Source organism: Coffea arabica, chromosome 4c (assembly GCF_036785885.1).
Source record: "Coffea arabica cultivar ET-39 chromosome 4c, Coffea Arabica ET-39 HiFi, whole genome shotgun sequence".
NCBI lineage: Eukaryota > Viridiplantae > Streptophyta > Magnoliopsida > Gentianales > Rubiaceae > Coffea > Coffea arabica.
In genome coordinates this window covers 9,659,361-9,671,504 of record NC_092316.1, presented here as the reverse complement: position 1 = coordinate 9,671,504, position 12,144 = coordinate 9,659,361, and the positions used below count along the sequence as shown (strand labels likewise).

At 36.4% G+C, this 12,144-nt stretch overlaps 2 long non-coding RNA genes across 2 annotated transcripts; both read right to left on the bottom strand.

Moving 5' to 3' along the window:
• Nucleotides 1–783: 783 nt before the first annotated feature.
• On the bottom strand, nucleotides 784–4,671 carry LOC140004910 (uncharacterized). Its single transcript, XR_011812722.1, has 3 exons — nucleotides 2,985–4,671; nucleotides 1,839–2,082; nucleotides 784–1,485 (listed from the first exon to the last, which is right to left on the bottom strand). It is a non-coding gene; the product is annotated as an uncharacterized lncRNA (long non-coding RNA).
• A 3,313-nt stretch (nucleotides 4,672–7,984) lies between these two features.
• On the bottom strand, nucleotides 7,985–8,879 carry LOC140004909 (uncharacterized). Its single transcript, XR_011812721.1, has 2 exons — nucleotides 8,354–8,879; nucleotides 7,985–8,269 (listed from the first exon to the last, which is right to left on the bottom strand). It is a non-coding gene; the product is annotated as an uncharacterized lncRNA (long non-coding RNA).
• Nucleotides 8,880–12,144: the final 3,265 nt, after the last annotated feature.

Sequence of the window (12,144 nt, the reverse complement as noted above, 5' to 3'; positions counted from 1 at the left end):
TACTTCTCTGCAGCCTTCTGTTGTTGTTTGCCATTTGAAGTAGAAATGGTGAGTACAGTGGATCTTTCTATTAGTCAGTTACTACGCATTCATTTTTTAGGGATTCGAGAATTGCGCATCCGCTTTACTTCTACAAGGGAAGTGCATGTCACATTTTTCTAGCCAACACATCTAGTTTCCTGTCTATGTCCCCAGGCGCAACATTAGAAAGCTGCAGTTCAAAGGAGGACGAAAACATTTGGTATACATGTAAGGCACTAATATAGTTTCTGTGGTTCATAGATAAGCACTAATAAGGCACTTATAAAGGCATTAATAAAGCTGTAATAAGACACTAATATAAGGCACTTACATAAACGTTTGGTATATATCCTGTAGCTCTAGTTTCCGTGGTTCATACATATAAGGCACCCTGACCTCTTGCTGTCCATGCAAAGCGATAAGTTCAGGCTATAATATAACATAGCAGCCAACCACAAGCAAGTGCCGAAGATCATTCCTATTTTATGGACCAAGCAATTGCACCATAAGATAGGTATAACAACAGAAATTCACCACTGGAAAACCACCTTTATAATGTACCAACAGCCAAGCACCAATGTTGGACCACGGAAATAATATATGAATAGAAATACACCACTGTTGGACCAAACAAAGGTGCTTACTCTGACGAAGAAAGCACAACAAATACCACAAGCCAGTAGTATGCACTACAATTGCAAGTAATTCATTCAAGCCTTGGAAATTTTAAGTAGCAATTAATCCAGTACTGAAAAGAAAAAATGCAGATAGTTAATAGGAACTATTAAAATTCCGGAGAGTTAATAGATAAAATCCACATGCTCACTTCACAGAAATCATTTCAAATATGAACTACTCTTGATCTGACCCCTTTTGTGGGGGAACATCCAGAGAGTTAATCTAGTACTTCTGAAGATCGCGAGCCATAGTCAGGAAAGTCTTTCGCCATTTTTTATCCTGAAATTGTAAAAGAGCCGTGACTTTGCTCCCTTTGGACAGGCTTTCGAAGGACTCGACAACTTGATTTGCCATTGTAACATCATATTTCTCAGAGTCGTTGGAGCGACGATCCTTAATTTACAGTTTCGCTGAGGTTAGGTTGTTGAACGAGTTGTCACACTCAACAAATGGATTGTCGGAACTTCTGCTCGACTTACTCTGGCAAGATCCGATATCTGAGGTCGTAGCCCCTACGCTGGCCAATCCTCTCTTTCTTCCAACTTTAGGAGCGCAATCGTAGCATGCGACATCTGGGTCACCAGTGAGCAATTCCTCACTAAAATGCGAACTTGATTGCCCTCCGAAATGAGTAGCCGGAATCTGTCGAGGCCCACTCGAAGATAGAGATGCAAAGGTTGAAGTTGTCTGGCCTTCAGTGGCAGTTTCTCCTTCGAAGACCTCGGGTAGTATCGAATATTTGTCGACGCACTGGTGGTATCTAAACTGGTTGTTGTCTTTATTCTCCTGTCAAATTACAAAAAATAATCCTTCAAGCCTCATACAGAAACGTATAATAAAGCCAAGACATACAATTATTTAGCACACGAGTACCTATTCATCCTATTCTACCATAGCAGCGAAGCACTAATCGCATTTTAAAATTATTCCATTGCAAGTAAAGTAACAAGTCATAAGTCAGCCCGGCAGTTATGAATTAAGCATACAAGGAAAAAATTGAAAACAAGTTCTGTTGTCAAAATATTTTTTGTTTGGATGGTAGATTATCATTTGCAGATTGGCCCACTAAGATTCATCAGCCAAGAAACATCTCTTATTGTCGTCCCACCTAATTCCAGTTTCGACTGAGAGTTGCAAACCTTTTAATTTGGTAAATGCACGCCAAATCCTCTTCAAACGCATGTGCTTCAACTGGTAGACAATCCACCCATATTGCTTTCCCCAGGCGAAATTAAGGTGGGCAGCCAGTTTCATCCAATTTGCCTCGGTGGAGATGTTTGGATTCTACTCTCCACTTTTTTTCTACTCAACGTATGTCATACAGAAGTGCATCTCCATGTTTTCATCCCAATGAGCTTTTGCGGTGGTGTGGTCACGAGGCATCTACAGATTAAAGACCAAATGAAGTGCATATCAGTTCTTAGTAGTGCATAACGAAAATTAAACAGTCCAACAATTATAGATTATAGACTAATATATATTTGTGACTCAAAACTTAGCTATTTTTTTGCAATAACATTGCAGTAGTGGCAAGTGAAGTAGATTTTATATTTGGAAGAACTTGTATAAGTATTGTCCTAATTTCTGGAAAATTTCCCCTTTTAATTAACAACAACGACATGCAGTCCTAATCGGAACAAATGCAACAACTGGAAAACATACCAAAAGAGAGGTCCGTGTGTTTTATTCCACAAAATTCATAGGTTTTCCAAAATTATATATAAGTATTTCTAGTATTCTGGTCGAATCCAACAAAAAGCTAAACTTAGACCTACAGCTAAATTCGAGTAATCTGGCCGAGGTAAACAAAATGCATAACTCATCATAACAACAAGACTTCAAGTAATCAGGCCGAACTCAACAAAATATGTTTAACTTGGGCATATGCACTACTTCAAGTGATATAACCGAAGGCAACAAAATGCCGAAGTATTGGTTGTAGGGCAATAAATGTCCCAAGTGATTGTAGCACTTAACAAATAATGGCATATATAATTGTTGGACAATTCATAAGGGCAGAGGGGAACGAATCAGCTATCAAGGTGCTAATTTGAACCCAAGCATACCTCAAACTATCAAGTGAATGGCAGCTGCTAACACAAAAATTGAATGGAGACAACAGGTTTAGTTGGAGAATGATTAGCCAAATTCAACAAGTACACCGAAAAATGATATTAAATGGATGTATGAATGTGCCTACACAGGGCCAAAAGTTGAAGACAGCAGCATGAAAATGCAAACCAAATCTTGTTTTTGCATAGTAGATGAATTTTGGATTGACTTACCTTGAAGTAGTTAACTAGGGATTCGATGTAGTCGTTTAAGGCTGTGAATGAGTGGATGGAAGAAGCCTCGAATGCACGGGTGGGAGTTGGTGGACCGGACAATGATAGCCTGAGCTTGTTGAGCTCATGAGTATCACACACTCGAATGAAGTAGTTTAAAACAGGAAGGTTCCAAGTTATCTTCTATTCTCAATCTTCATTACCGGATGGGGGAGTGAAATGGATGACCGTCTGGGGAACTTGTCTATGGTCTTTCTCTATAAAAATAGCCAGCATTTATTTGTTTTTGTTTTTGTTTATTACCCAATTCTTCAAAAATTAACTCTAAAACAGCATTACTACATAGACTTTTGGTCATTGAGAGCTCACTCCTAATTTCCTAAAATAGCAGGATACTTTTCAGCTGGTTTCCCTAGTAAAATGGTGCAAGTGCTTCTCTCTCTCTCAATCCGTAATTATCTAGTCAGACTGTTAAGGCAAATCCACAACTGCGAAGCTGCACAATAACCAGGCAACCCAAGCATAAGGTATCAAACGTAGCTCTAGGAAATTGATTTTGAATCCCACATCTAGAAAAAAGTTTGTATTTTTCCTTCAACATACAGAATATATTACATCACCGGAGAGGGAACAGTTAATGGACTTAGACTTGTATATCTTTTTCAAGCAATAGCAGGCATCTATTTATACTTCACCGGAGAGGGAAATAACAGGTTTGAATCATATTTCAGCATACTTAGATATTTATAAACTTCAGCATATAAACAAGTTAAGCCTACTTCATCATATTTCAAAACAACAGAAATTCTGTTATCTTTTTCAAATAGCAGCTATACTTCAGCAACATTCAAATTCCGTTTATGGGATTTTGATGAAATCTATACTGTCAAAAAATAAAAGATCTGCGACAATCAAGATTAGTCTAAGAATCAGTCCAATTCAGTTCAGCAGGCATTATTCACTTTCGGGCAAATGCTAATGCTGGCTTAACTCGATTTACAAATAAACATGCAATTTCATCCTAACCCACAAATTCTGTGCCTATAGGTGTCTATACGCAGCAATTACGCCCAATTCTGAAGGCAATTACGTGGGCGGCAACCCAAAATTTCGGATTGCGTAAAATTTAACTATATGATTTCGAATTAGGGCTGACTCATACATTGGGCAAATGCATGAAAAAACTTGCAAGAAAAAAGACCCGCAACTAACCTGGTTCTCAAATTTGTTGCAAAATTGTTTCAGATGACAGCTGTGAATTTCCTCTAAATAAGCTCCAGTTAGAAAGCTCAAGCTCTTTTTCGAAGTGAACTCGGATAGAATTCTGGTATTCAGCTTGGCACTTGCAAGTTAATTACCCCAGACCTGGCTGTCTATTTGTGCCTCCACTGGTGGCTTTTGCGGCACTCTAATTGACATCAACAGGCAATAGAAAGCACGGATAGCAGATGTCGTTTTGGACGAAACCTTTTTCTTGGTCGAAGGGGTGTACGAATTGCAGTGGTGGCTGGAGTATATCTCTCAAGCAGCAAACGGAAGCTCATAGAATCCAACGCTTAATGGATTGTTCTCTTTTTCCTCTACGCTATTCACAACAACGGATAGATTTTAGGCAAAAAGTTGCCGTGTCAGTACGGAGGTAATAAAGCTGTTAGGTGAGAATTGAATAAAACAAGGTGGGTACCTCTACCACGTGCACCCTAACTCCAACACCACTTTTGTCAGTTAATTTGGTGGGTATAACTTAGCATCCGCTTGTGGACACCAATTACAAAAAATGACGTGTCCAAACAAAGATTTAAAATTAAATTTTGCACACTAAATTAAGCAAAACAAATTATGCAGTCCAAATGTACCCAATGTAAAAGCAGGGATGCATTTGTTGAGATTTCCTGACAACACAATAAGCTGCTATAAGCTGGTTTAGGGAAAAGGAGCAATGCGAAGATATGCTTTTATTGTTTGGATGCTATGTCTTAGGAAATTAAATACTAAGGATAGATTGAAGAATTGGGGAGTAAGACTGGAAGGTGAGCTTTGTGAGTTATGTCAAGGCCAATTGGAGACCACGAATTACTTGTTCTTTGACTGTTTTGTTTCAAGGAAAGTGTGAAAAAAATTGTTACACATGTGCTTGTCTGATAGAGATATTCTACCATAGACAAATGAAATATAATGGTTAAGTGCCCATTGGAAATTGAAATCTTTTCCAGATCAAGTAAGGAGACTGGTATTTGTTGGGGTGGTATACCATATTTGGAAAGCTAGAAACCAAGCTTTATTCAAACACATGATAACAAATCAGTTTGTTTACTTCTTTAGACTCGTTTAGATACCCAGATTGGAATTTTGTCATACTACTCAAAACAATGCGTTTACAAGTCAAATTACTTTTCTTTGAAGGAATCCAACAGGAGCTTATTGACGGGGCAGTTTAGCACATAGGAGAGTAGACGGAGCTGTTATGTAGTATAACTTAGGCAGACATTTTATCTCAAACCTATTTTAAGATAGTTTTTTTACCAAGTGACGAGCAGAATTAAAAAAGTAAGAAGAAGAGAGAATATCTGAACCCAACATTTCTAAATTCTAAAATCTCAACCTTGACTATTAGACCGAAACCTTCTCAACAACTTTATCTCAAATTAACAATGTTGTAACTATTAGTATATACCAACTTTATTTTTAATTCTTTTTTCGTATCATGTACCAGAATTCTTTTGGCAGTGACAATGGCATCACTTCTTGTTCTCACTTCTTAGTAATCTTCTTTTCATTCATGAGCTATGTATGATCGTCTCACTTATGATATTGATTTTTAAGCTCCTTTTTTCTTTTAATGAAAAGGGGATTTTTTGGTGTCCAGTGGACATAATTCTTTTACAACATAGTTATTCAATGCAGCCCGGCCTAGTGATCTGAGCATTAGGTATTAGTTTCAGTCTCTAGCTTAACCGGATAAGGAGTGACCTGGACAAATCCATTTGACCTGCTTGTTCAACCAGAAACCCATCTGATTTTCTAGTTGACCTTTTTTTTAAAAAAATAATTGTGGGCCTTTATTTTTGAAAGAAAGTGTGTAACGTTTGACTAGATTTCTATATTGAATTTTCATTTAAATGTACATAAAACTTTGCTACTTGTTTAGTTTTTGTTTGATAACTAAATATTTTTTAAATAAACATTTTTACTTTTTTATGGTACAACTAATCCTTTTAACTTTCAAACTGATAATATTGAGTAGTTAGAAAATTATTTTGTTTTTAAACAAAAATAAAATAACAAAAAATTAATACTACTTCTTTGAAAAGAGCTGCAAAAATTTTATTTTTTATTTGATCATATTATTTATTTAAGTAAAAATATGATAAAATAAAATTAAATCTTTTATTAATATTTATATATTCATTATATATCTTTCTAAATGCAATAATTAGTATCTAAAAGCACTTTATTAGATATTTTACGTATATTAATATTACTATTTTCTATTTATAAATATTAAATTAGTACCCATTGGTTTAACCAGTAATCCACTAGGTTGAACTAGTGATCCATTAATTCAATTTCTTTATCGAATTCCTTGTTGGGTCGGAGTTACTATAAACCAAATAATTAAAGCGGAATGTTTTAGGGAAAATGGCCAATTTCGTCGCTAAACTTTTTTTACTGTCAATTTCGTCCCTATTTAATTTTTTTGGCCAATTGAATCCCTATACTTATTTATCGATTCCAATTGAGGAACACCGCGGCGGCCCCACCTTGTAATTTCAATCAAACTTCTAATTGAGCACTTAAACAGGAGTATTTCGGGTACTTCATTAATGGGGCTGTAAGATAAGAAGTAAAAACCGAAAAGAGAGTCCAATTGTAATCCTAGGATTATTGGTAAAAAGGGAGATCTGATCTGCTCGGTGTCCCAAATTTCCCAAAGTGGCTCTAGATGAAATCACTGCAGCGAAATGCATTCAAGTAGGAATTGGGACAAAGCATCCTCAAGCTCATGATGCAGTGATCGAGTCCTGAAGAGCGTCGGATTGAATGGTGCAAAATTAGAAAGCCTAATTTATGAAAGAAATTATGAATATTACAATAGAGATAAAATCGTACGATGCCACTGCCTTGAACAATGCAGAATTGTGACAGCATGGACGGAGTCAAATCCATCGAGAAGATTTCATGGCTGCAAAAATTATGGGGTAATTTTGTGCATGTGCTAAATGTTAGGTTTTGTTGAATTATTGCTTGAATTTTGACTATGAAATAGTAGTGAATGCAGAAATGTGCTGCTTGTAAATTTTTTTTGTGGTATGATCCACCCATACCCCAAAAAATGAAGAATACGCTGGCTGCAATTTTGAGGGAGCTAAGAAGTATCGAGAGGGAGAATGTAGCACTGAAGATTGAAATCAGCAAATTGAAGGCAAAAGTGAAAATGTTGTTCTTGGCTTGTACTTGTTGCTGCATTTTAGTTGTTGCTATACTCGGGGGCACTCAAAGGCCAAAGGGTAGCTTGTTAGAATTGAAGATGTTGCAGTAGTTTTGGAGATCATACGAAAGTTTATGATTCATATATTTTGGATCATGTAATGCTACCCTCTTCGAATGAAGTAATTCCCGAGGTTTCATGTAATAGTTTTGGATATGGATTGTCTTGGATTTGTAATAGTTTTGAGTTCCCAGTTGTATGTTTACAAATTCAATGTTGAATATGAAAGAGAGCAGCTTCATTAAGTGAGTTTTTGGTGATGTATATATGTTATTTGGTTATTGTTGGTTGGAGTGGAAGAATTGCATTATATCAAGATTGCTTGTGTATGATCATTAAGAACGCTGTCATATGTAAAAAAGAATTATCAACTAACATAAAATTCCATGATTCATTACAAAATTGTGAATCCCTTAGAATCGAAGTTGTGAATCATTACAAAATTCCCAAATCCAGAATTCGTTAGATTCAAAGTCTTAGCAGCAAAAAATATTAAGTTGCAAGATTCATTACAAAAACAAATGAATTGAATTCATTAGATTCGAAGTCTTAGCAACTAAAAACAATAAGTTCCAGGATTCATTACAAAAACAAGTGAATCCCATGATATAAAGTTCCTCATACATCAAGTTGCATTTGTTACTACCAAAAAGGACAAAAGACAAAGTCATTTGCAACTATGTCAGCCACTGGACAGTTTTAGCAACGCAAAAACAGTCAAAAACAACTTCATCATCAACTTCTCTGGCTGCATTCATTTTCACTGGTCATCCGACTTATCGAGTATCCTATGAGACTGCAAATTCACTTGTAGTAAGAACCTCCAAGAGTAAATAACAATTAATAATTTATATACGGTTTCGTGGCTGCAAAAAGTTACCCTTTGTTTTCTCCTTTTCACAGTAGTCATCCTGTTTCTCCACGCTTGTGTTTAGCAGCAAGTGCAAGTTCTTTTGGTCTAGCCCGAAGCATGACAAAAAAAAAAACAACACATGGTCCTACACAGCCGCTGAGAGCTTTCAGTTGGAGCAGTAGGTTGAACATCAATTTCTTCAGGCACTTGATCAACTTGCATTATAAAAACATGACAAATTTCAGATATATTCATCAAAATGACCAAACAAACAAAAATAAGAAACTGCAACACAGGTGAAAAAATAAATAGCTGCAACACCTCCAATAATAAGGAGCTGCAACAACAGCCAGCAACAATAATAGGAGTACTAAAAAAACTTAAAAGCAAAGAATACATGTTGTTGATTCTTGCAATGTAGCAGAGTCTTGGAATGTCTCATTATCACGTGGTAAGCTAGTATTTCCAATTACAGAAGGAGCTGCAACAACATTCGAGATTAGTAGCTGCTAACTAAAACAGTGCAATATGAAAGAAAATAGGAGTTCAGTCATACCAGTTTCAACGTGAGTTTCGTCTTTTCCCTTGACATTCAATGGACAAGTACTTGCATTGTGTCCAAGTTTCTTACATTTTCCACACCTATTACTTTCACAAGTGGTATTCTTTCATTGCTATCCACTCCTTCCATGCTAAGCTGACATCTTCTTTTAGTGTTACCCTTTTGATGACAAAAAGAGCAAGTCATACATGTAATACCCTTTCTAGACAGTCTTATGCACCCTTTGGAATCACTTCGTAGCTCATCCGGCTCTCTCCTCCTTGCCTTCTTAGGTCTACTGGGAAGTTTTAGTTTCTTAGGTGCATACATAGGAACCTTTTTAGATCTTTTCTAGTTATTAGGTCCATTAATTGGCCCATAACTGGCTCATAATATGCATCCCTTGAGTAATATGAATGCACTAGACTTTCAAGCTCGACTCCAGTCAAAGCAATGCAGCCTATAACATGAGAGAACGGTAAACCAGTGAGTTCCCATTTTCTGCATGTACATGTCTTCGCCTTTAAGTCAACAACAAACGTGATCCTATACATATGTGTCATCTCAAACCTGTCATCATCAGACCACCTATCTATATTTGATCTAGTATTATCCTTTGCCTTTTCAAGTTTTTTTTTTAACTTTTGGACAAATAATATCATTTCTTTTTCTCATTTACTCCCTTTTTGTCCTAAGTCTTTCCATTAGGTATATCCTAATGTTTTCAAGCATACCAAGGATGGGCTTTTCTCTTGCTTTTAATATAACAGAATTAAAACTCTCACACAAATTATTAAGAGAATATCACACTTCGCTGTGGTCCTAAAATGTGATCTAGACCAATGGTATAGTGATGTGTTGTCCACTAACCAATTGTGTGCTTTCTCATCATACTGCCTCAACACATCCATTTTAGCTTCAAATTTATTGACATACGCGGATCTTGCACAAGTCCAAAACATACTTTTAAGTGTTTCCCCAGGATGGACCTTCTTAAAGTTATTGTGTAAATGCCTAACACAGTGTCTATGCTCCACTCCAAGAAGAATATCTTGGATGGCGGAATCCAAGCCCAATTAGATAAAAATATGAAAAAATTCACTAATTAGTCATTATAAAGTAGTTTTCCAACAAAAAATTCTGTAATTAATCATTATACCTTTTGCCTATCACTAATAAATGTTCATTGTTTTTTGTCGTGGATTTTGAGATCAAACTTTAAGAATTCAATGAACTATGTCCAAGATCTCTTGTTCTCGGTCTCAACCACTGCATATGCAACAGGATAGATGCAATCATTAGCATCTATCCCAACAACTGTCAAAAGTACTCCCGGATGTGGTTCCCTTAGATGGCACCTATCCACGCCAAGTATAGGCCGACAACCTTCTTTAAAGCTTTTTTTCAAGACTTCAAAACAATGTATAGTCTTTTGAATCTCTTTTTTCCGCTAAATTCTTCAACCTCTGTCTCCATATGCACTGCCGAATCAGGATTTGAGCTCAACAATTCCTCACAATAGTCCCAAATTCTTGTGTATTGCTACTTATATTTTCCTTCGATCAGAATTTTGGCTTTTCCAAAGGTCTTGCAAGCCTGATCTTTTGTGATGTTCACGTTTAGTTCTTCATGTACCTTGTCCTTAAATGCACCAACCATAACTTTCCTATTCATCCGCAGAAACTCCATGTAATGCCTAGCCAAAAAACCTGAATTTGCATGTTTGTGATAGAAAGTTCTACCACATTGATGTTCTGGCCCCATCGTTCTTATCACGAATGCATCGCAATCTGGTTCTTTTGCAGCATAAGCAAACCAGTTGCATTTCTCTTTTTTGCATTTTGCTCCGATCCTATTCTTATCATTCTTTTGCCAACCATGCTTCTTGCCCCACTTCACAGAATAAAATTCAACAGCTCTTTTAAATATCTTTTTAGTGTCAAACAGTAAACCAACAAAAAATTTGGGGACCTTCATATGAATTTCTGGCTTGAACCTTACAGATTTCACCTTCTTTCTTGAGGTATTTTCATCGAAGCTACTAGAGCAACTATTCAACTCTTTTGTGTTGATGGAATCAAATTCCTCTTGGATAGGAATCTAGTCACCATCATAAATATCACAGTCATGGTCAGCAGCAAGAGTTCCTTTTCCTTTTGCTTTTACTTTTTGTGGCTGCACATATCCTTTCTTCTTTTCGCCAGTTAGTATGACATTTTCCCCTCCATAACTAGCATCATCTACGCTCCTCTGACCATCAATTGCCATATCAACAGTAGTTGAACAATTCTTGTATATTATGTCATCCTTATCTTCCCTAAAATTAGTCACTATCATGAAAGCTTTCACCACCATCCGTTGACTCTAATCCTGGTTCATTTTCATCATTTGCACCTTCATCCTCTTTAATCACAATAGCACCTCTCCGTTTACCCTTTTTTTTATTTCCCCCCAATCTACTTTAGTTACGTCAATTCGAAGTTCTTCATTCCCAAGGAATTCATCAAATGTGATGTCCACATATAGCAGATCTTCTTTTTCATTCTCACCTTCACTCTCGAAAACTTCCCTGTTCTTGCTAGGTTCCATGGATCTAATATGAAACTCATGGACAACGAAAAGTTCAACTTTTCCAATTTGTTTACCTATAGCACCATGTCCATGGCATCTTGTTCACTATCTATTTGTCTAATTAAGTCTCAGTCTCCCATCTATGGAAGGGATTCTATATCTGTAACTTGCGTTTTCATCACATCCAAGTAAATGACCAAAGCCTAACACAGAAGCTATGTTAATCTTGAAGGCCTAACACTTGCGTTTTCATCACATCAATGTATGCCCTACCATAGTAGATATATAGATTGAATATATCCGAGTCATCACCTATTTTATTTTCCAAACAAATAAATAAATTACTACCATAATTTGTAATTTACAGTCATTGTCTGCCTTTTAAGGAACATGAAAGCAACAGGACATTAATTTTACAGTCATGGACCACATGAACCCCTTTTCAGAAAAAAAAATGAAAAACAGAAAACAAAGCCCTTTTCCCACGACATTTCAATCGATCTTGCTATTAAAGTACAATACTTGCTATTCACAACAAGACAAACCCACATCAAACTTCATTAACCTATTAACATAACAAATCAAAGAGATTTAAGTGGTTCAACTTACTCAATTTGCTTGACCCGTCTTTCTCAAAATTTCTTCTTTCACGCCTTTCGTCACTTGCTGCCTCCATCCTTTGACTTCCTACGCCATTACATTTCCT